Source organism: Bos mutus, chromosome 7 (assembly GCF_027580195.1).
Source record: "Bos mutus isolate GX-2022 chromosome 7, NWIPB_WYAK_1.1, whole genome shotgun sequence".
In the NCBI taxonomy this organism is placed as follows: domain Eukaryota; kingdom Metazoa; phylum Chordata; class Mammalia; order Artiodactyla; family Bovidae; genus Bos; species Bos mutus.
The window spans coordinates 28,994,452-29,019,994 of record NC_091623.1 but is presented as its reverse complement, the minus strand read 5'-3'; the positions used below and the strand labels follow the sequence as shown (position 1 = coordinate 29,019,994).

The window sequence follows — 25,543 nt, the reverse complement described above, 5'->3', positions numbered from 1 at the left end:
AAATGCAATTGTGTTTGAACTTTTTTTCCTAATTGAGTCCTTATTAATATCTTCTAGCAATGAAACCATGTTGGTTTTCCAGAGGTGATCATGGCTAACACTTGGTTGTGCTCTGGTAGAATGCAACCATTCTCCCTGATCTGTCCAGTTTTTGCAGTGGCCAGACTAGTGAATTACACAAAGGTATGACAGAAGCTGTAGTCTTAAAATATTTAGCTCTTTAATGACAACAATAATCTCCACCATCCTTTCATGAAGTGATATTGTTTAGATATACTTTCTTGACTGAGAAATAATAGCGTCTTTAAAGGGTTTCACTTAGCTTCATCCGCTGTGACAGTGCTTATTCCACATTCCAAGGATCCAGTGTGAGGGGTAGTCTAACTTTGAATCCCAACTGTACTCAAAACTAATGACTACCTAACGTGTCTGTGGACTCAGTGGCTGGGACTACTGTAGCAGATAAATCCACTGTACTAAGTTAGATTTTATCAAAGATCCCATTTATTCCCTGGATCCCACTCTAATCAGGTGTGATAATGATGGTTTGGGTTCCACCTATCAATGTCAATTCAGAATGTAGTATCCAGTAGTCTTTAAAATGTTGGATACTACTTTTTCCAGGAGTCAGTCATCTGAGTAAAAGGCTACAGATCCCTCTATGAATATTAAGTGTATTTTTACCATATAGACTTGTGATTGAATTGGGAGATAGGCAGTGGATTCTGTTTCTGAAAACTGACCCAGAATTAGGAAATGAAAAGGAATTGTGACTTCTTACTGGCATGACTGTGCTCAGCTCCCTACCCTTGCATTGTTGTTAGAGATTAAGGAGCTTAACTGCTGTCAGGCTATTTATCTCCTAGGCTGTGACAGTCTTTAAACATTTTTACAAGTCTTTGTGGGTTAACACTCCATGGCTGCTTGCCAGTTATCTTGGTAACAGTGGCTCCGTAGCTTCTGGCCATTAAGTGCCACCTCTTGGCCTCTATTGTCCACTTGGATATTAATAAGCCAGGCTCAATGCCCACCTCCCCCAACGTCAGCCCTGGACAGCGGAGGTGGTCATCACTGAGGCTGGTGCTCCCCTCCATAGTGCATTCCTGCTGGCCTTGGTGATCGCTGGATCTTGTGAGCCCTCTCCTGGAGCATAGTTCTGGGTTGGATGTTCATTTCCATATGCCTCTTTCTTCAGTTCAGTTTAGTTGCTCAGTCATGTCCAACTCTTTGCAACCCCATGGACTGCAGCAGGGCAGGCCTCTGTGTCCATCACCAACTCTGAGCTTGCTCAAACTCATGTCCATTGAGTTGGTGATGCCACACAACCATCTCATCCTCTATCATCCCCTTCTCCTCCTACCCTCAATCTTTCCCAGCATCAGGGTCTTTTCCAATGAATCAGCTCTTTGCATCAGGTGGCCAAAGTATTGGAGTTTCAGGGTCAGCATCAGTCCTTCCAATGAATATTCAGGACTGATTTCCTTTAATTCCATCTTCTACTATCTTTCATGTCAACTCAGGCATTTTACCTTTGTTCAGCATGGGCCACAGCTTTCTCCAAGCTTCTAAAGTCCTCCCAATAGAGTGTTCCCTGTTTCCTGTGGGTACTTGCTGATTTATTGAACCTGTGTCACAAGAAAATGTCTGCAACTCAGTAAATTACTGTTCATTCAGTCTTATATTCAGGATCCCTTGACTAAGCACCTTCAAAACCCAGTTCCAGGAGACTCCTCTGGATCCTGCTGGCCCATGCCTGCTAATTTTTGCCATTTCCTTGGTGTGTGAGGTTCTTCCTGCCTTACTGGACCTGCACGTCACCAGCTGGATTATGCTGGGATCGAACTGTAGTGCTCGGGCTGGTGGCCAGGAAGGGGAGTAAGAACAGCTTGCCAGGCGCACTTGCCACTTTGCAGGTGAGGGTCCTCTGTCACAACACATGCACAAGAAAAGTGCCATCTCTCAGGAGGTGGTGTCACCTCTGTAAACTCTGTAGGCTTAGGAGAGTCTGCAGAGCTCCCCACCCCCAGCCCCTTAGGGACATCAACCCAGTTCTTCCCATCCCTTAACTCCAGGCCCTAAATATTCTCAACTTAGCATAACATACCTTCCAGGGCTGGGCATTTAAATGATTCTGGAACACCATGACCCTAACTCTTGGATTCTGTGCTTACTCCTCAACTGTGTCTGTCTTTGCACCGCACCAGATAAAGGACTTCTTCAAAGGGGTAGTCCTGACATATATACACTATGATGTGTGAAACAGATAGAAAATGGGGAGCTGCTATATATTAATAACATAGGGGGCCCAACTCGGCGCTCTGTGGCAACCTAGAGGGGTAGGTGGGTGGGACGGGATATTTATATGTGGCTGATTTTTATTGTTGTACAGCAGAAACCAACATGACATTGTAAGGTGATTATCCTTCAACTTAAAAAAAAAATAAGCTACCAAAAATGCCCTCTTGTTCACACAGTTTGCAATTAACTCTTTTTTAAACTTATTTAAATTTCTCATTGCCCTTCAGAGTGTCAGTGCAATCCAGAAGTAACTGGCCAATTCCACTGTCCTTAACGGGCATTTTTCCACCATTCATTTCAAACATCTGAATTACTGCACCATCAAGAGTATTCTCTTCTCCTGGGTCATTTTCCCAGATCAGTTCAGTTCAGTTCAGTTGCTCAGTCGTGTCTGACTGTTTGTGACCCCATGAACTGCAGCATGCCAGGCCTCCCTGTACATTACCAACTCCTGGAGTTTACTCAAACTTGTGTCCATCGAGTTGGTGATGCCATCCAACCATCTTATCCTCTGTCGTCCCCTTCTCCTCCTGCCCCCAATCCCTCCCAGCATCAGGGTCTTTTCCAATGAGTCAGTTCTTCGCCATTGGTGAAATTTTTAGCAGTTGGGCTCCTTTCTTGTGTCAGAGACTCTCTGTGCCTCCTTCTAGATGAGTGTTAAGGGATCCACCAGCTCACAGACCTCATCTTAATATATTTCACTGGGGTCATTTCTGGTGCCAACTGTGTCAGCTTGGGAAGCAGGTGCCAAAGTGGAATTAGATGTATGAGAGTTTTATTTGGACAATGGTTCACAGAAGATGAAGGGGAGAAGCATCAGGATTATGCAGGAGTGTGATGCATTTCTGACCCCTGTAAAGGGAGTTATGGAAGGAGGAGGATGGAATAGAAAGAGCTTCACATCATGATTCAGCTTGGAGAAGGCACTGGGCAGGCTGATAGACAGCCCTAAAGGGAAGACTGCCCATTAAAGAAGTCCCACTTTGGGCAGGAACGGAACAGCTCTAGAGAAACCTCCACGCTCCGTGGCTGGTCATAGCGTGGCCTTGGCACGCATGCTGCAGTGGATTCTGTGATGCAGCCCCAGAGTACCCTCCTCACAGCAGGTTCTTTCTAGAAGGGAGATCTGAGCCACTTCAGTGGCTGCCACAGTTATATTTCAGGTATGGACACATCATACTTTTATTTGAGGGAAGTAATAATTTGTTGATTTTTCCCCTTACATACTAAAATTTCCCAATGCCTAATATTTGGTTCACTTTCAAAACCCTAGTAACCTGACGCAAACAGTTTCCACTCATCCTATGTCTCTTTTCTTGATCATAATTGTTAGCTCAGAACTCTTTGTATTATTTATAGTTTGAATTATTTATTGCCAAATGCATTACCTTGAGTTTTCCCATATTAAAATTTGTCTGACCACTTTCCTACTCACTGTTTGGATTTAAATCATCTTATCATAGTGTCTCTACCACTCGATTATGTGTAATGGGGGTCACAGCTATAATTTCCCCTTTATAATGAATATTTGCAAGTTTTGAAAAGTATTCTTCCCATTTCATGCCTAAGTATCTCCTTGGATTTACCTAAAGTCTATTAGCTTTAGACTATTTTGAGATCCATGAGCAGAGTCTTCTGAGAATACTCCCTTTATACAGCAACAGGGGGCTCATCCTCTGTGTCAGCCTTGTGTTTCTATACTGGAGAGATTAACTAAGGGCCCATTAACCTGATGCGAAGAGCTGACTCTTTTGAAAAGACCCTGATGTTGGGAAAGATTGAAGGCAGGAGGAGAAGGGGATGATAGAGGATGAGATGGCTGGATGGCATCACTGACTCAATGGACGTGAGTTTGGGTGAACTCCAGGAGATGGTGATGGACAGGGAGGCCTGGCGTGCTGCAGTTCATGGGGTAGCAAAGAGGCGGACACAACTGAGCGACTGAACTGAACTGAACCTGAAGAATCTGTGAAGTACATGCTGCTTTTTAAGGGTGGAATTTCCTGTATAGAGGGTCATGGCTTAAGAAGCAAATTTTTCAGGGGAAAGCTGTCTTGCTATCTGCTTACCTGACTGTACCAGGGATACACAAGAAGGCAACAAATGCATGGTTACCCATGGGGTAGGCCAGCTGACTTTGGTGAGGCTCTGCTGATATTCTAGAGGAACATGGAAAAAGGCGGTCACTTAAGTCCTGACCATCAGTCAAGGTTAAACAACTGCCCTATACATAATCTTTTATGTGTAACATGACTTCTCTCACGAGGCAGCCCGTTAATGTACCCCAGGTGTATGTGCTAGCAATACAATTAATATCTGGAGGTAATCTGTGCTCTTTCTCTTTAATGCTAAGGAATTTGATCAGCTTGATTAGCTTTACTTGGCTGTATAATTCCCATTTATGACTGTCCTGTTGTGTCTCCTGACTGTACTTATGTATTTTTGAAAAGTCTTCATTTCTAACCCTTCTCCACTTACAGAAGAAATGTTTTTCTGGTGCTTGTTTTTTTTAGGTTTTAGACCACATTAGTTTCTGGTTTTCTAAGTCATTCAATAATTTAGATGCCCACCAACACTGTGTCCCCTCCAGGGTAGAATTATCACTGAAAGCAGATACTTAGTCAGAGACCTAGGTTCCTAGGTACCTCAGCATCTAGATAAGGCTGTGTGTCTGGTTCTTGTTACTGGAATGGAGTGGAAATGTTGTGTCACACTTTTTCTCTGCGCATTGGATACAAAACATAATAAAGTCCTTGGATATGGCACATTCCCGATATGGAGGGACCAAAGGTCTCTGACTTACACATAGAGAAACACTGCTTACTCATTGGGAATAGCTGGACTAGGGAAAACAAGGAAAACAATTAACTTTTATTGCACTGAAATTTTAGGATTTACTTACTGGCATTACCTTAATGAATACTTGGCTTTCAATTAGGAAATATCTTAAGAATGGTTTTAAGAAACATCATTACATTTACCTTACAAACATCTCTGAGTGTGAGGAGGCAGAATTCATAATGTTCTGTGACACTGAGAGAACAGAAGAAACTTTTATGTAAAAAATGAAATACTGTTGGTATATCTCTGGATAGAAGTACCACTTATTTTTATATAGTCTGATAAAAATATATTACAGACACCAAAACCAAAATAGTGTGACTAAGTTTCAAAAAATGGAAGGATTTGGGTAAGCTACAAAATTAAGTCGACGTGTAAATTCAGAAACTTCATTTAACAAGAGATGGACTAGTGGAATGTTACAAGAGCTGGAAGACAGGGAAGGATTTTGAATAAGACAGGGGAACTGTGTCACGAAAGGATACTGAAGAGTTCATAATTTAGCAGAAACAAACCCAAAAAGGAGTAGTGAGTGAACCAGTAAAAACTGGCAATCATAAATCAGTAAATCAGTATTTTAAATATAGAAAATAAGTACCACAGATATGTCTTTTTTTTTTTTTTTTAATCTCCTGTACTTTAGTAGATTCTAGCTAGAAGTAAAGATCCAAAAAAGCCCTGGATGAAGTAAACAATATTTTTCTCTTGGCACTTTAAATGTTACAAAACATTTTATGCACTTTACCTCATTTATTCTTTAACAATGTCCTTGACAATTAGAAATGTTGGATAGCATTATAAGAATGATGAAGATAAAGAACTGAGGCTCAGAAAATACAGTAATTGTTTACACCAAAGGGCTTCCTGCCAACACTGGCAAAATGGAGCATATTTGAACTTGACATTTGTGACTCTTAAAAACTTTGAAAAATGAAACAAAATAAACAAACAAAAACTTTTGTAGCTGCTTGTTGTAGGGACAGGTGTGATGGACTTGACGTTTTAATCCAAATGTGAAGAACCACCTGGGAAAATCCATGGAATGATTTGGGGCAGTCCTATCCTTTCCCACGATGAGGCTGAGATATTTATGAACTAAATTTTTATGTTTATGCAACTAAGGAGTAAAGTAGTGAACTGGCATCAAAGAGAAGTGTTGTGAGCTCTTCCTAATTGGATGGGCCACCTGTGTCAGCGGTCTTTGCGGGATATGTGTTTGGTAACTGGCTTTCCTCCTTAGGAATTAATTTGGAATAATGTCATTTGAGGAATAGTATAATTGCTATTGTTGTTTTGGCTGACTGTATAGAACTTCTGTATCTTCAGGTGCAAAGAATATAATCAATCTGACTTCAGTATTGACCATTTGGTGATGACCATGTGCAGACATGTCTCTTGTGTTGTTGGAAAAGGGTGTTTGACATGACCAGCGTGTTCTTTTGACAAAACCCTGTTAGTATTTACCCTTACTTTAATACTTTACACTTTTAAAAACATTTACCTCATTTTTTCCATTTATTCTATAAACTCAGAATCTATTTTGAGGTATGAGATGGTATTTAGGATATGAATTTGGAAGTCAGACTCGTTTCCTAAGGAACTTTGAATCCACTGGGTAAACCAGAGTAGTGAACAAATAACATTACTAGGCAATCAAGTGTACTAATGTATTTACTGAAGGAAGTATATGTGTCAACTTAAAAACCATAGTAAATATAGTCAAAATTCATGGGATGTCAACTATATTTTCATAGTAAGTCATTATTAGAACATTTTGTTTTGATGAGTGAAAGTAAAAGTTGCTCAGTTGTGTCCGACTCTTTGCGACCCCATGGACTATACAGAATTCTATATACATGGAATTCTCCAGGCCAGAATACTGGAGTGGGTAGCCTTTCCCTTCTCCAGGCTATCTTCCCAACCCAGGGATTGAACCTAGGTCTCCCGTATTGCAAGTGGATTCTTTACCAGCTGAGCCACACAGGAAGCCCAAGAATACTGGAGTGGGTAGCTTATCTCTTCTCCAGTGGATCTTCCCAACCCAGGAATTGAACCAGGGTCTCCTGCACTGCAGGGGGATTCTTTACCAACTGAGCTATGAGGGAAGCCCTTGTTTTGGTGAGAGGGCACTGGAAAAAAGCAGTGGGAATTCTTATTCTTTTCTCTAATTTTCTAACAGCCTTTTGTTTTGCTTTTATTATCTTCCCCTCCTCTCTTCTCCATATGTAATCCACACTCTCTTATTTGCTCTCCTACTATTTTTAAGCTAATCTCACAGATTTACTTAAACTTAAACTTATTTCCGTGTAGCACAACTGTGGTTTAAATATTGCGGTCTGTGGAGTCAGACTTTAGGTTCAAACCTGGCCTTGTCTTTTATTACTTGTGTCACAATTTACTTACAACTTCTGTGTTTAATCTCCTTGTAGAAAACAGCATTCGCTTTATACGTTTTTTGTTTTTTTTGTGTGTGTGAAGACTTAATGAGTTTACATACATAAAGTGCTTACTGTCTGGCATGTGGTAAGTGCTCTATGGTTGAGTATTAGTTTTCTTGCGACTGTCACAAATTGCCACATACCTTAGGAATATAAATCGGCATCCATTTATCATCTTACAGTTCTGTAGATCAGAATCTGGGTAAGTTTTCCTGGGTACTCTGCTGAGGGTCTAACAAGGCTAAAATAAAGGTATTGACCAGCATAGGATTTTATTTGAGGCTCTGAAGGAGAATCTGCTTCAAGGTTTAATTAGGTGATTGACAAATTCAGTTCTTTGTAGTTGTAGGACAGAGGTCCCTGTTTCCTTGACGTGTGGGCCCCTCCATTTCAAAGTCAGCAATGGCATACTGAATTTGTCTTGTACTTTGATTCTCTCAGACATCTTCTGCCACATATTTCTAATTATTTTGCCTTCTGCTTTTAAGGGCTCCTGTGATTACATGACCCGCTCAGATAATTCAGGATAATCTCTCTATTTTAAATCAGATAATTAGCATTTTAGTTACCTCTGCAAAGCCTCTTTTGTCATGAAGTGTAACATACTCACAGACATGACATGGGGTGGTGAAGTTTATAGGAACCAAAATTCTGCCTACCACAGATCATTATCTATTACTACTGTTGTAATTTAAATGAGTGAAGGACTAACAGATGTATGGAATAGAATGTTCAGGACAATAATGTTTTCTAGGGAACTGAATTGAAAATTGATTTGAAAGTTATTTAAAGAGTTAAACTCTGGGGGTAAAGGAACTCTTGCTCTGATGAACAAACTCAAACCTTGAACTATTATCTTTTTGCACATATACATATACTGATTTCTCTATTTTTAAGGGTAACATTTTGTTACTCTGAATCTTAACACCAATCTGTCGATACATTTCAAAAATATTTATAAAATTACAATGCTAAAGTCATCTCTCATTTCAAAAATAGAATAAAATTTTTAAGAAAGAAAAGTAAAATAAGAAAGAGAAGTGTTTTCTTATAAAATTTAGCTTGGAGAAAGCTTCAGAAATCTGAGAAATTGCACACCTTTCAAATATAGGTTTGTGAGGATATGTAGAAAAAGAACACTTGTACACTGTTGGTGGGAATATAAATTGTGCAACCACCCTAGAAAACAGTATGGAGTTTCCTCAAAAACCATGTGATTCAGCAATTCCACTCCTGAGTATATATCCAAAGAAAAAGAAAACATTAATTAGAAAAGATCCAACACCCTAATGTTCATGGCTGCCTTATTTACAATTGCCAAAATATGGAAGTAACCCATCCATCAATAGGTGAACGAATAAAGAAACGGTATATGTGTGTGTGTGTGTGTTCACACAATGGAAAACTATTCAGCCAAAAAAAGAATGAAATTTCATTTGCAACAGTATGCATGGACTTGGAGAATATTATGGTCAATGAAATAAGACAGATAGAGAAAGACAAATACTGTATGTTATCACTTCTATGTGAAATCGAAAAAGTGAAACAAGCTAGTGAAAATAACAAGGCAGAGAAAAAAATGCTTTCTTCTGAAATATGATACACTTGACTCCTGTTAATATAATAAGGGGCTTCCCAATATAATAAGAAATAAAATGTATTTATTAAATGTTCAAGAAATTATTATTTAATATAAAAAGAAAGTATTAAATTGTAATTACTTCTATTTATTTCACAGGTATTTCACAGTCAGAACAAACCTAAACTAGGTTTTGTTAGAAGCTGAAAACAAAGCTTCAAAAGATCATGAGGAAGGAAAAGTAAAAATAAAGTAAAATACAATGTTTAACTTATGTGAAACTAGATAACTAATTAACATGGTTAAGCTATTTCTAAAGATGTTTTTCTTTTGTTTTGCTTGTGAGCATAGTATTCAAAGTGATTTGCCACTCTACACACAGACACCACAAGATGGTCAGTATCAAAATCAGACTGATTACGTTCTTTGCAGTCGAAGATGGAGAAGCTCTATACAGTCAGCAAAAACAAGACCTGGAGCTGACTATGGATCAGATCATCAGCTCCTGATGGCAAAATTCAGGCTCAAATTGAAGAAAGTAGGGAAAGTCACTAGGCCATTCATGTATGACCTAAATCAAACCCCTTGTGATTATACAGTGGCGATGATGAATAGGTTCAGGGGACTAGAATTCAGATCCAACATGCTCTGGATCATAGAAAAAGCAAGTGAATTCCAAAAAAATCTACATCTGCTTCACTGACTATGATAAAGCCTTTAACTAGGTGGGTCACAATAAATTGTGGAATATTCTTAATGAGATGGGAATACCAGACCACTTTACCTGCTTCTTGAGAAACCTACATGAAGGAGAAGAAGCTACAGTTAGAAATGGACATGAAACAATGGACTGGTTCCAAATCAGGAAAGGAGGCTATATATTGCCAAGGCTATATATTGTCACTCTGCTTATTTAATTAATATGCAGAGTCTAATATTCAGAGTACATCATGTGAAATCCTGGGCTGATTAAATCACAAGTTAGAATCAAGATTGTCTGGAGAAATATCAACAACCTCAGATACAAAGATAATCCCACTTTAATGGCAGAAAGCGAATAGGAACTAAAGAGCCTCTTTGTGAAGGTGAAAGAGGAGAGTGAAAACACTGGCTAAAAACTCAACATTCAGAACATGAAGATCATGACCTCCAGTCCTATCACTTCATGGCAAATAGATGGTAAAAATGTGCAGACAATGTCAGATTTCATTTTTGGGGGGCTTGACTGAGCGACTGAACTGAAAATCAATGCAGATGGTGACTGCAGCCATGAAATTAAAAGATGCTTGCTCCTTGGAATAATAACTATGATGAATAAAACTAGACAGTGTATTAAAAAGCAGAGACATCACTTTGCTGACCTTTGCTGACAAAGGTCCGTAAAGTCAAAGCTATGGTTTTTCCAATAGTCATGTATGGATGTGACAGTTTGACTATAAAGAATGTTGAGTGCTGAAGAATTGATGCTTTCAGACTGTGGTGCTGGAGAAGACAGACTCTTGAGAGTCCCTTGGACAGCAAGGAGATCAAACCAGTCCATCCTAAAGGAAATCAGTCCTGAATATTCATTGGAAGGACTGATGCTGAAGCTGAAGCTCCAATACACTGGCCATCTGATGTGAAGAGCTGACTCATTGGAAAAGACCCTGATGCTGGGAAAGATTGAGGGCAAGATGAGAAGGGGTCGACAGAGGATGAGATGGTTGGATGGCACCACTGACTCAATGGACATGAGTTTGAGCAAACTCCAGGAGATGATGAAGGACAGAGAAGCCTGGCTGTGCTGCAGTTCATGGAGTCTCAAAGAGTCAGACATGACTTTGCAATGGAACAACAACAACAGTGTTAGACTCTTCTGAGCATGGTTACTTTTCCCTAGCTTCTGCTCAGGGCTCAGAATCTCACTGTAGGGCTAATTAGTCATATTTGGGTATTGTGTCTTAGTATAAGAGTCACTTGGTATTTTTTTCATGGATGATGAATCCCTATATATGTTTATATGCATATATACATCTGCACATGTACTTACACATACCCACATTATTAATTTACCTGATCAGTTAGTAATAATTTAAAATTTGCTTTTCAAATGTACTTTTGTCTTTAAACTTTAATGTGTACTCTGCATATTAAAGGCAGCATAATATCAGCTATCTTTAAACAGGGATGTTTCATTGGGAAAGAAATGGACAGAGATGGACAATGAGTATGTCTAGACCTTCTAAGTTATACCGTAACTTGCAATGGTCTTTCTATTTTTCTCTCATTTCCTGTCTCTATTTTTTCCCCATCCATTTTTAGAGCTAACTTGCCAAAGTTTTTTCTATGCATATTTACTCATGCCATAAGTGCTTTTCTCTCACTTCCCTCACATAAATCAGATTTTGGCCTAGTACAGCCTTTGCTATACATCTTGGAGTATGGTGATTTAGATAAAAATTCAATCTTCTTTTGCATAAGGACAAGATATTTAAATTTCCAAGGTTTTATTTATGCAAATATCAAAAATCACGAGTGACTATGAGTCACTATGAAATTTCAAAATCTCCTTTTAGCTGTAGTTAATAATTTACAGATTGAAGAATACTTGCTGGATTATGATCAAGCCTTCAGACAAGAGGATGCTAAGATGATAGCTTTTCACTACTTAGTATCCATTTATATGATATCACTGAGACTTTTGGCATAGAGTTCATGCTCAAAATGTTTTTAACATCTGTGTGACTATTTTTTTTATGACTAAAGATTCAATATTTATTAATCTCTCAAACCCCAGTTGGGTTTCTGAATACTTTCTTTGAGGAGTGCACAAAATATAATCTCAAAACAAATTACAAGAAGTGTAAGGTAGAGGTTTTTAGTTCTAAGAAATGCAAGAGTTCCTGCTATGCTTAGGGAGTTAGATTTAATGTAGTGAAATATTTTATATGTCTTTGCATTATCTTTCACTTAAATCTGTCATGCAGAATGCAAAGAAAGTTGAAAATCTCAGCAACAATAGGCAGATTAGATTTAGAAAGGAATGAATTGGTGCCTGTTTTATGATATATATCACAGTAAAGTGGGTTTCCAGATTCTCTGTTTTTCAGAAATGCATAACCCATGATGGTAGACATATTAAAATTGCCTCTGGGAAATAAGGATGACATTCATTTGACATAGAGGAGGATATTTAATCTCTGTAGGTACATCACATTGGGGAAAAGCAGTTTTTTCATTTGGGTTACATTTATTATCATTTCTGAACTTTTGATAAGATGGTTAAAATGAACAGATCAACTGGGCTGCAAGCACACAGAAGGCTATGGTTATAGGCATGAAATAAACAGTTACTAACAGGGTTTTCAAGATAAATGAATATACTGAGCTGGCACCAACCAGAAGGCTAATTTGGAAACAGCACAGAGAAGGTTTAGTAAGAGGAATGTTATTTTGGATGAAACATTAATACAAAATGCATAATTCCAAAAAAGGTTGTTTTGTTCCTGCTATTTTTGTTTCTGTTTGATTTTGCTTGAAGCTGTCATGAATGGCCCCCTCCATGGATCACAGCCTTGTGGTGAAAGGGCTTGTGTAACTCAATGAAGCTATGAGCCAAACCATGCAGGGCCACCCAAGATGGACGGGTCATAGTGAAGAGTACTCATAAAATGTGGTTCCCTGGAGGAGGAAATGGCAACCTACTTCAATATTCTTCCGTAGAGAACCCCATGGACAGTATGAAAAGGCAAAAAGATATGACACCGGTGAAGATGAGCCCCCCAGGTTGGAAGGTGTGCAATGTGCTACTGGGGAAGAGCAGAGGGCAATTACTATAATAGCTCCAGAAAGGGTGGAGTGGCTGGGCCAAAGTGGAAATGACAATCAGTTGTGGGTATGTCTGGTGGTGAAAATGAAGTCCTATGCTATAAAGAACAATAAACCTGGAATGTTAGGTCCATGAATCAAAGTAAATTGAATGTGGAAAAGCAGGAGATGACAGGAATGGACACAGACATCTTAGGGATCAATGAATTAAAACGGACAAGAAGGGGAAAATTTAATTCAGATGACCACTATATCTATTACTGTGGGCAAGAATCCCTAGAAGAAATAGAGTAGCCCTCACAGTCAATGAAAGAGTCCAAAATGCAGTACTTGGGTGCAGTCTCAAAAATGACAGAACTGTCTTGGTTTGTTTCCACGGCAAACCGTTCAACATTACAGTGAATCTAGTCTATGCCCCAACCGCTAATGCCGAAGAAGCTGAATTTGACCAGTTCTATGAAGACCTACAAGATCTTCTAGAATATTTACCAATGAAAGATGTTATTTTCATCATGTGTGAGTCACTAAGTCATGTCCAACTCTTTGCAACCCCATGGACTGTGGCCTGCTAGGCTCCTCTCTCCATGGGATTCTCCAGGAAAGAATACTGGAGTGGGTAGCCATTCCCTTCTCCAGGGGATCTTCTTGAAGCAGGGGTAGAACTTGGGGTCCTTTTCATCAGGGGATTGGAAGTCAAGAGATAAATGGGGTAACAGGCAAATTTGACCTTGTAGCACAAAATGAAGCAGGGCAAAGGCCAACAGAGTCTCATAGAGAGAATACATTGGTCACAGCGAACATTCTTTTCCAACAACCCAAGAGACCACTCTACACGTGGACATCACCAGATGGTCAAAACTGAAATGAGATTATGTTCTTTGTGGCCAATGATGAGAAGCTCTATATAGTTAGCAAAAACTAGACTTGGAGCTGACTGTGGCTCAGATAATGAGTTCCTTATTGCAAAATTAAGACTTAAATTGAAGAAAGTAGAGAAAACTACCAGACCATTCAGATATGACTTAAATTGAATCCCTTATGAATACACCATGGATGTCACAAATATATTCAAGGGGTTAAATCTGGTAGACAGAGTACACGAAGAACTATGGATGGAAGTTTGTAACACTGTACAGGAGGCAAAGAACAGGATCATCCCAAAGAAAAAGAAATGCAAGAAGGAAAAGCAGTTGTCTGAGGAGGCTTTACAAATAGCTGAGGAAAGAAGAGAAGCAAGGCAAGAGAGAAAGGGAAATATATACCCAACTGAATGCAGAGTTCCAGAGAATAGCAAGGAGAGATAAGAAGATCTTCTTAAATGAACAATGCAAAGAAATGGAGGAAAACAATAGAATGGGAAAGGCTAGAGATCTTTTCAATAAAATTGGAGATATCAAGGGGACATTTCATGTAACAACAGGCACAATAAAGGAAGAAAGGGTAAGGAACTAACAGAAGCAGAAGAGATGGTGAGAAAACACAGAACTATACAATAAAGGTCTTAATGACCCAGATAACCATGATGGTGTGGTCACTCACCTAGTGCCAGACATCCTGGAGTGTGAAGTCAAGTGGGCCTTGGGAAGTATTACTACAAGCAAAGCTAGTGGAGGTGATAGAATTCTAGCTGAGCTATTTAAAATCCTAAAAGATGATGCTGTTAAAGTCTTGCACTCAGTATGTAAACAAACTAGGAAAACTCAGCAGTGGCCACAGGACTGGAAAAGGTCAGTTTTCAATCCAATCTCAAAGAAGGGCAATGCCAAAAAGAGTTCAAACTACCATACAATTGGGCTCATGTAACATATTAGCAAGATAATGCTTAAAATCCTTGAAGGTAGGCTTTAGCAGTATGTGAACTGAGAATTTCCAGATGTACAAGCTGGGTCTCAAAGGGGCAGAGGAAACAGACATTAAATTGCTGACATTCATTGGATCATGGGGAAATCAAGGGAATTCCAGAAAAACATATACTTCTGCTTCACTGACTATGCTAAAGCCTTTATGTGGAAACTGTGGAAAATTCTTAAAGAGATGGGAGTACCAGACCACCTTACCTGCCTCCTGAGAAACCTGTATGTGGGTCAAGAAGCAACAGATAGAACCAGACATGGAACAACTGACTGGTTCCTAATTTTGAAAGGAGTATGTCAAGGCTGTATATTGTCTCCCTGCTTATTTAACTTCTATGCAGATACATCATGTGAAATGCCAGGCTGGATGACTCAGAAGCTGGAATCAAGATTGCCAGGAGAAATATCAACAACCTCAGGTATGTAGATGACACCACCCGTATGGCAGAAAGCGAAAAGGAACTAAAGAGCCTCTTAATGAGGTTGAAAGAGGAGAGTGAAAAAGTTAGCTTAAAACTCAGCATTCAAAAAACTAAGCTTATCGCATCTGGTCCCATCACTTCATGGCAAATAGAAGGGAAAAGAGTGGAAGTAGTGAGATTTTATTTTCTTGGGTTTCAAAATCACTGTGGACAGTGACTGAAGCCATGAATTTAAAAGATGCTTGCTTCTTGGAAGGAAAGCTATGACAAAAAGCTATGATAGTGTATTAAAAAGCAGAGATATTACTTTGCTTACAAAGGTCCATATAGCCAAAGCTATGGTTTTCCAGTAGTCATGTAGTATGTGAGAGGTGGATATAAAGAAAGCTGAGGGCTGAAAAATTGATGCTTTCAAATTGTGGTGCTGGAGAAGTACTCCTGAGAGTCCCTTGGACAGCAAGGAGATCAAACTAGTCAATCCTACAGGAAATCAACCCTGAATATCCATTGAGAGGACTATTGCTGAAGCTCTAATACTTTGGCCACCTGATGAGAAAAGAGATGTCATTGGAAAAGACCTTGATTTAGGAAAGATTGAAGGTAAAAGGAGAAAAGCAGGGGATGAGATGGTTAGGTAGCATCACCAACTCAACGGACATGAATTTGAACATACTCCTGGAGATAGTGGAGGACAGAGGAGTCTGACTTACTATAGTCCACAAGGTTGCAAAGAGTCAGACATGATTTAGTGACTGAACAACAGAAATGATATCAAGAATAACAAGTGATGTTACCATAGTTTTTTCTCTTATAGATATTTTTTACTCAGGGTATCTTTCATGCATGTATATTTGGTGTCCATTATTCAATTAAAGGGATATGTAAACAAATTCCCATTGTCTGCTTTTATAGCCTAATCAGCTGTTAAGTGTAGGAGTTTTAACCAATTATTTCTTAAACTTTTTAATTAAAATTGTATAATTTAAAGTGTGCAACATGATGATTTGACATACAGTAAGACTCGTACATTTGAACTTTTAAGTTCTGAACTTTCAAACACATGTTCATGTGTCCAAACAGGTAAGTTAGTTCACATATCTGATGTACATTGAAACGTGTGTGCAGCCTTTTTACGATGGTTGTGCCTTTGTGAACTTTACTGTACAGGACTTAGAAAGTACAGTGGTATAGTGTCTTTATTTCAAGTCCAGGATGTCCTGGAAGCAAGTGGAAAAGCAGTGGTGATGTAGCTGGTACAGATAAGAAGCATCAAGAAATAGTTATGGAATTTAGAAAGATGGTAACAATAACTCTGTATACGAGACAGCAAAAGAGACACTGATGTATAGAACAGTCTTATGGACTCTGTGGGAGAGGGAGAGGGTGGGAAGATTTGGGAGAATGGCATTGAAACATGTAAAATATCATGTAGGAAACGAGTTGCCAGTCCAGGTTCGATGCACGATGCTGGATGCTTGGGGCTGGTGCACTGGACGGCCCAGAGGGTTGGTATGGGGAGGGAGGAGGGAGGAGGGTTCGGGATGGGGAACACATGTATACCTGTGGCGGATTCATTTTGATATTTGGCAAAACTAATACAATTATGTAAAGATTAAAAATAAAATAAAATTAGAAAAAAAAAATTGAGTCTTATAGAATGTTAAGAAACAGTCTGTTATATATTTAGTTATTTAAAAGCAATTCAAATCAATAAAAGAAAAAAAAATTCTTCCAAAAATTAAAAAAAAAAAAAAGAAATAGTTATGGAAACAAAAGTCAAAATAACTGAGTGTGAAGTAAGGAGAAATGATGGTAGACATCGCCTATTCTTATAACATGAATCATTCAACCACTGGAACAATTCTAAAGAACAAGGACAAGATCATGCGACGTATGAAGTCTGCTGTGCTGATGATGTAGACAATAATATCAAATAAATGTGGAAAAGTGATGGGCGAGATGGAGAAACTTCTCTGTGTGTGGATGCAACAGCATCAAGCCCTGCTCAACTTAACGCTGATTTGAAAGCTAACAGCTTTTCTGAAGACTTAAAGAGGAAACACGGTGAAGAATAAGAGAGTATGACTTTTAATGCCGGCCATGGCTGATTTTATCGATTCGAGGCTAGAGCCAACCTTCAAAACATAAAAGCAAAGGGCGAGGCCGCGAGTGTGCCCATGGTAGCTGCCCGGGAATTTCCTGAAATGCTTTGAGATATTATTGATGAAGGCACATACAGTGATGACCAAGACCTGATGGAATCGGGGGCCCAGAGAAAGGATCAAGAGAGGCGAGAGAAAGCGGAAGTCACTGAAGAACTGAAGGGATTCATGATGCAGGGAATGACAAGGGGATTTTCAATATTTGAGGAGGTGGTTAGTTTTTTGAGGCACAGGACCTGAATGTAGAACAGCACATGAAGGTTGCAGCAGCCATTCAGAATGCAATCCAGCGCTACTGAGCTATCAATGGCTAGAAAGAAAGAGACACAACACAGAAATCACTGTATTGTTTTTTTTTTTTTTAAAGAGGGCAGATTGAATAGCAGGGAACCAGAACGTGTACCATCAACGTCAGGTATGAGTGAAACTGCAGCTTGCCCTTCTTCTCTTGTTGCTGACAATCCTTCAGCTCTGCCGTCTCCCACCTCTTTTCCCTCCTCCAGTCAGTGACTCTTCTTGCCTGTTCACTTGATGCCAGCCCCTGTGTGCCAGCTCTTGTACTGTACTACTGGAATTTTCAAGGTACTGTACTGTAAGGAAAAAAAGTTTCACTTTTGCATTTGTTCATTTTTATGCATTATTTGTGTGAAAAATATTACAAACCTATGACCGTACAGTACTGATTGTGTCAGTTGGGTACCTAGGCTAACTTTGTTGGACTTATGAACAAACTGGAACTCGTTGGTGGGTAGAACTGTCCATATGCATGGAGAAAGGATTACCACAGAGAAGCTAATTAACATATCGTCTCACATTTCCATTTTTTGTACATAATGAGAGCCCCTAAAATATACTATTTTAGCAAATGCTTCCTCCACATTGTGGCAACTATAAACAATGCTGCTATGAACGTTGGCATGCATGTTATCTTTCCAAATTAGTGTTTTTCTTTTCTTTTTTTTGGATATATATACACCCAAGAATGGAATCGTTGGCTCAAATCGTAGTTCTCTTTTTAGTTTTTTGAGACACTTCCATACTGTTTTCCACAGTGATTGCACCAATTTACATTCCCACCAACCATGTACAAGCATTCTCTTTTCTCCACATCCTCACCAACATGTATTATTTGTGGACTTTTTGATGGTAGCCATTCTGATAGGTGGGAGGTAATATCTCATTGTGGCTTTAATTTACGTTTCCCTAATGATTAGTTCTAATGATTAGTTAGAACTGAACATGGAACAATTGACTGGTTCCAAATAAGGAAAGGAGTACATCAAGGCTGTATATTGTCACCCTGCTTATTTAACTTACATGCAGAATACATCATGAGAAATGCTGGGCTGGATGAAGCACAAGCTGGAATCAAGATTGCCGGGAGAAGTATCAATAACCTCAGATATGTAGATTTCACCACCCTCATGGCAGAAAGTAAAGAAGAACTAAAGAGCCTCTTGATGAAAGTGAAAGAGGAGAGTGAAAAAGTTGGCTTAAAACTCAACATTCAGAAAACTAAGATCATGGCATCCGGTCCCATCACTTCATGGTAAACAGATGGGGAAACAGTGGAAACAGTGGCTAACTTTATTTTTCTGGGCTCCAAAATCACTGCAGATGCTGATTGCAGCCATGAAATTAAAAGATGCTTACTCCTTGGAAGAAAAGTTATGACAAACCTAGACAGCATATTAAAAAGCAGAGACATTACTTTGCCAACAAAGGTCCATCTAATCAAGGCTGTCCTTTTCCAGTGGTCATGTATGGTGGTGAGAGTTGGACTCTAAAGAAAGCTGAGCACTGAAGAATTGATGCTTTTGAATCATGGTGTTGGAGAAGACTCTTGAGAGTCCCTTGAACTCTCAAGGAGGGAGGGAGATCCAATCAGTTCATCCTAAAGGAAATCAGTCCTGCATATTCATTGGAAGGACTGATGTTGAAGCTGAAACTCCAACACTTTGGTCACCTGATGCGAAGAACTGACTCATTGGAAAAGACCCTGATGCTGGGAAGGATTAAGGGCAGAAGAAGAAGGGGACAACAAAGGATGAGATGGTTGGATGGCATCACCAACTCAATGGAGATGAGTTTGAGTAAACTCTGGGAGTTGGTGATGGACAGGGAAGCCTGGTGTGCTGCAGTCCATGGGGTCGCAAAGAGTGAGACTCAACTGAGTGACTGAATTGAACTTAACTGAATAATTAGTGATGTTGAATATCTTTTCATGTTCCTGTTAGCACTTTTTATGTATGTTGATGTATGTTGTCGATGTATGTTGGATATTAACCCTTTATTGGTCATATCATTTGCAAATATTTTCTCCCATTCAGTAGGTTGTCTTTTTGTTTTGTCAACGATTTCCTTTGCTGTGTAAAAGCTTTTAAGTTTAATTAAGTCTGATTTATTTTTGATTTAGGAAATGCATTAGGAAATGGATTGAAAAACATATTGCCATGATTTGTGTCAAAGAGTGTTCTGCCTATTTTTTCCTATAGGAGGTTTATGGTTATTTGGTCTTACACTTAGGTCTTTAGGGCTTCCCTGATAGCTCAGCTGGTAAAGAATCCACCTGCAATGCAGGAGACTCTGGTACGATTCCTGGGTCAGGAAGATCTGCTGGAGAAGGGATAGGCTACCCACTCCAATATTATTGGGCTTCCCTTGTGGCTCAGCTGGTAAAGAATTTGCCTGCAATATGGGAGACCTGGGTTCAATCCCTGGGTTGGGAAGATCCCCTGGAGAAGGGAAAGGCTACCAACTCCAGCATTCCGTTCTGGAGAATGCCATGGACTGTATAGTCCATGGGGTTGCAAAGAATCAAACACGACTGAGCGACTTTCACTTCACTTTCATTTTAGGCTTTTAACCCACTCTGAGTTTACTTTTTGTATATTCTGTAAGAGAATGTTCTAATTTCCATCTTTTATATGTAGCTGTCCAATTTTCCTGGCACCACTATTGAAGAGACTGACGTTTCTCCACTAGCACATTCTTGCCTCTGTTACAGATTAATTGATCGAAAGCGTGTGGGTTGGCACAAATTTAATTTTTTTATGAAGTGAAAAATTGTCTAATTTTGCTTGATTTTCTATGCTCATATCTTTTTCAACCACAAACTCTTGTGCATCAAGTGTTCTATTAATTTATTTTTCCAGAAGAAGTATTTCCTTGAGCCCTCTGACCTGCTTCAATCAGGACTGTGTACCCTCTGATTGCAGGCATGCTAAGTTGCTTCAGTTATGTCCAACTCTTTGTGACCCTGTGGACCGTAACCCTCCTGGCTCCTCTGTCCATGGGATTCTCCAGGTAAGAATACCAGAGCGAGTTGCCATGCCCTCCTCCAGGGGAACTTCCTGACCCAGGGATCGAACCCTCTGTTCTTATGTCTCCTGCATTGGTAGGTGGGTTCTTTACCACTGGTACCACCTGGGAAGCCCTAAGTCTGATTACTCAGCAGTCATTGTGGCATCTTCTGTCACCACCATCCTGGGACTCACCTCTTCTTCCCATGCTCCTCTTGTTTCCTGTGAATTTTCATCTTTGTTTCAATTTTATTTTGGTAGATCATCTCTGTCCAGAAGATCCTTGAGAAAGGACACGTTGGGGTAAGAACTTTGAAACTTTTTCTCATGTGAAAATGTCTTTACTTCTCTTCCTTTTTACTGATACTTCATCTTGACATTGGATTCTTTCCTTATTTTTCATTGGAAATCTGAAAGCTCTTCTCTTTTGACTTTGAGTGCTCCCAGTTTCCAAAGTTACTGCTGACAAAAACCTGAAGCCACGTTAATTTCTGTTCCATTTTAGGTGATCACTCTTTGTCTCTCTGGGACCTTGTTGAACCTTCCCCTTGTGTTCTGAAGTATCACAATGATGTACAGTGATAAGATCTGTCTGCATTCACTGGGCATGTTGTTGGTCTTTCAGCCTGAAAACTTAAGTTCTTTGAGTTTTGGAAAAAATTTTTTAAAATCATTTTGCTTATCATTTTCTTCCCACTTTTTTTTCCTTCAGTTTTACACTTCTGGAATCCTTTTTTTTTTTTTTTTTAATAGTAAACTTTTTGAATTGATCCTCTTATTTTCTTGTTATTTTTGTTCTCCTGACCTAAAATTACTTTTTGCTACCCTTCTCATTTCTGTTATGCTGTATGAAATCAATGCTTTCTTTGTATTTTTGTCTTTGATAGAAGGCTGAGCGCCGAAAAATTGATGCTTTTGGACTGTGGTGTTGGAGAAGACTCCTGAGAGTCCCTTGGACTGCAAGGAGATCCAACCAGTCCATTCTGAAGAAGATCAGCCCTGGGATTTCTTTGGAGGGAATGATGCTGAAGCTGAAACTCCAGTACTTTGGCCACCTCATGAGAAGACCTGACTCATTGGAAAAGACTCTAATGCTGGGAGGTATTGGGGGCAGGAGGAAAAGGGGACGCCAGAGGATGAGATGGCTGGATGGCATCACTGACTCGATGGACTTGAGTCTGAGTGAACTCCGGGAGTTTGTGATGGACAGGGAGGCCTGGCCTGCTGCGGTTCATGGGGTCACAAAGAGTTGGACATGACTGAGTGACTGAACTGAACTGAACTGGTGTCTAAACAGGCTTTTATTTCTATAAGTTGTTATGTTATAATTTGAAACAATTTTGTTAAATCTGTTTTTCAGTTTACTAGCTCAAATGTGTTATCTCCTTCCAAGTCAAGTGAGCTGAAGGTCCTTACAACCCTTGTTCTGTTGTTTTATTTTAACTTCAGAAAAAAATTTAAACTTTATCTTCTATTCTTTACCATCTGAGCCAATATTTTAACTGTGGAAACACTCTTTTGGTTCTCAGAATGTTCTTTTTATTATAGCATTCTATTCCTTTTGTACAAAGTTATACTATCTTCTCTTGCATTTCAGTGGATATTAATAATACATATATCTTCAAAGCTCTCTTCCCTGTGCACAGTCTGCTTCCCCCAAGTTGCTTTTTATATTTTTCATACTTTTCACATCGCAGGCATTCCTCAGATGTCTAACAGTTCTCAGGGATCAAAAACTTTGACTGGAAGCTCTATCACCTGTGAATCTCAGGGCAGAAGGATATAGGTACACTTTTCAGTTTTGTGACCTCTGGATACATTCTCTTGAAGTGGTCTGAACTGCCAGAGAAAGCGTCTCTAGTCCTGTGCCTGGAGGATGATGGCCTAGTTGCCAGGAAGCCAAGGAGGGGGAGAGCTGGAGGACTCAGTCGTAGTGCTCATACTTGTCCTTCTGCTTTATCGTGCTACCTTTGCCATCCACCCTGTAAGGGCTCCAAAGCCCCCTTGTTTCATTGTTTTAAGAGAACACGCTTCCCTATTGAGCAAAGATTCAAGAGGCGTGGTCATTTGATTGCCTTAAGCTGGGAAGCAGATCTAGGGACTTGACTGCTACTTAAAGTCCTCCTTATTTCAGCTCTCTCCTTCTATTCACACTTACAGTGGTACCTGATGCTACCGTATCCTTAGGTTTTTGAGGATTCTGTGTTAGAAATCTGATGAGTTTTCAGCTTTCTGAGTTGCTAGGATAAGATTCTGGTCTCTGGGGTCTGTTAAACCTTTTTCCAGTTGAACATCTGCTTTCCAGCTTCTAAAATTTTGTTGCTGCTGCTTCTTTCGTTCTTCCTGTGTTTGGGGGTTGACATGCCTTGGGTGGGAAATCAATTTGCTATTATCTTAGTGAATTTCAGGAGGGAACAAAATTAGACGAATGTGTGCAATCTGGGGCAGACTGTATTTTCCAAAGGTGATCACCATAATACCTCCTGTCCTTTTGTGCTCTTTTGATGTGACTATGGCATTCCTTCTACCAGGTGATTGGTCCTGTTTTTCCCTTCTCTCGAATCCTGATGAACTTTTGACTATGGTGGAAGTGCTGCTTTATGACTTCTGAAGCTAGGTCACAAAATGCTATGAAACTTCTGCTGGGACACTTGCCCTTGGAATTTGGCCATCACAATGTGACTAGAACACAGGGAGCCAGTTGGAGAGCAGTAAAAGCTGTGATGGAAGAGAGAGGTTTTGTTTTTACTGGACATGAGTCACAAAATCTGTTCTTCAATTCTAGTTTTTCCAGGTAACTATGATTTCAGCAGCCTCAGCTTCTTCATCAACAAAATGGATGCATTAAATAAGATGAATTTTAAGCTTCTAGTTCTAATGTGCTATTATTTTTATGACATTTAAATAGTTCAGAGCCCTACTGATGTTTAAGTTCAGGGAGTTTTATTCAAATAGACTGCAGTGAGAATGATATCCTAAAGTTGCAGAAGGTGGCAGCTATGATAATCAGCGAGGTTGATATGTGTATCTTTGAACTTAAGTTCCATTATCCGACAAGTCTATTATGTGTCTGACATTGAGATTGAACAGGAACTTGTCACTCTGTTACAGCATTTTAGCTATGAAGTAAGATTGACTATTGTCTTTCTCTGAATTTCTTGGGATAGAAAGTAGACAGTTTCTATGACTGTTTTCTTTGCCTATTAGTTTGGTGGGAAAACAAAGCACAAGACACATTTAAATATTGAGCAACAATATATTCAAGAACAATAAAGAGTATGGAGATGTCTTAAGTAATATCAAATCACTTGTTTGGTTTCTTCCCACTATTCTGTAAGTCCTTCTTTCTACCTCATAGACACTTATAAATCCCCTACTTCTTTCTCATATCTTTGTTTTAGAATTTCTGAGTTCTTCAGAACTTCTAAGAATTTCTTGAAATTTAAAAGTTTTTTGTATTTTCTAAGACTCCCTGAAGCCAACCTTTCTTGGCAAGAATTTTTATCCATATTCTTCTGCTAATGTAAAATATTATATCCTTTCCTCATGGAATTCCTTATTTTCTATATAAATTATCCTGCAAAGCTAGAGCTCCTGAGGGAAAGAAAGATTTCTTTTACACATGGAAAACCTCTGAACATCCATATTTGCCTTGGATAATTTTTAATGTTTTTGAGAGGAGGATCTATCTTCTTTTCCAAAGTACCCCAGAGCTCTCACAGATCACCACTATAAACATTAACAATTTAAAAAATCTGCACTCACAGGAAAGACAGCAATGAAATCTTTTCCCCTCCCCCAAGAAGAGCTCTGAACCTTGGGGGAAATAATGAAACCACATACTTTACTGTTAAATTAGTTTCGAATGTCTATTACTCCCTTCTGTGCAGAATTCTCAGTGGTTCCTGAGAAGCTCCTGTTTTGCACTTTTGTATTAATATTTTGTTAGCAAACCAGGTAAAGGAGAGAAAAGACTGTCATTTTGGGGATGAAAGCCATTCTGAATGAACTTTCTTAATTAAGAAGCTTAAAAAGGATAAAAACATTTATGAACCACAGAGATGCCTTGATTAAAACAATCTTGTAACCAGTAAAGTTTTGTTCTTTATGTGAGAATTTCTCAATTATTCTAGAGCAGTAGGTCTCAAACTTTTTGAGTGTCAAATTAACTGGAGGGTTGATAAAACAGATTACTGGGCTCTACCCTCAAGGGTTTTAAATTCAGTATGTCTAGGGTGAGGCCTAACAATTTGTATTTCTGACAACTTCCCAGGTGACACTTGATGCTCCTGGTCCAGGGAACCACACTCTGAGAACCACTGCATTAGAGAGCCTTGGATGCTGAGGGTCCTTCAGTTCAGTTCAGTTCAGTGGCTCAGTCGTGTCTGACTCTTTGCGAGTCCATGAACTGCAGCACGCCAGGCCTCCCTGTCCATCACCAACTCCTGGAGTCCACCCAAACTCATATCCACTGAGTCAATGATGCCATCCAACAATCTCATCCTCTGTTGTCCCCTTCTCCTCCTGCCCTCAATTTTCCCAGCATCAAGGTCTTTTCAAATGAGTCAACTCTTTGCATCAGGTGGCCAAAGCGTTGGAGTTTCAGCTTCAAGATCAGTCCTTCCAATGAACACCCAGGACTGATCTCCTTTAGGATGGACTGGTTGGATCTCCTTGCAGTCCAAGGGACTCTCAAGAGTCCTTTCCAACACCACAGTTCAAAAGCATCAATTCTTCAGTGCTCAGCTTTCTTTATAGTCCAACTCTTACATCCATACATGACTACTGGAAAAACCATAACCTTGACTAGATGGACCTTTGTTGGCAAAGTAATGTCTCTG

General features: G+C 39.4%; 1 long non-coding RNA gene across 1 annotated transcript; it reads left to right on the top strand.

Moving 5' to 3' along the window:
- Nucleotides 1-20,571: 20,571 nt before the first annotated feature.
- On the top strand, nt 20,572-25,257 carry LOC138988611 (uncharacterized). The gene is made up of 3 exons (XR_011464884.1): nt 20,572-20,706; nt 20,964-21,005; nt 21,590-25,257. It is a non-coding gene; the product is annotated as an uncharacterized lncRNA (long non-coding RNA).
- The last annotated feature ends 286 nt before the right edge of the window (nt 25,258-25,543 follow it).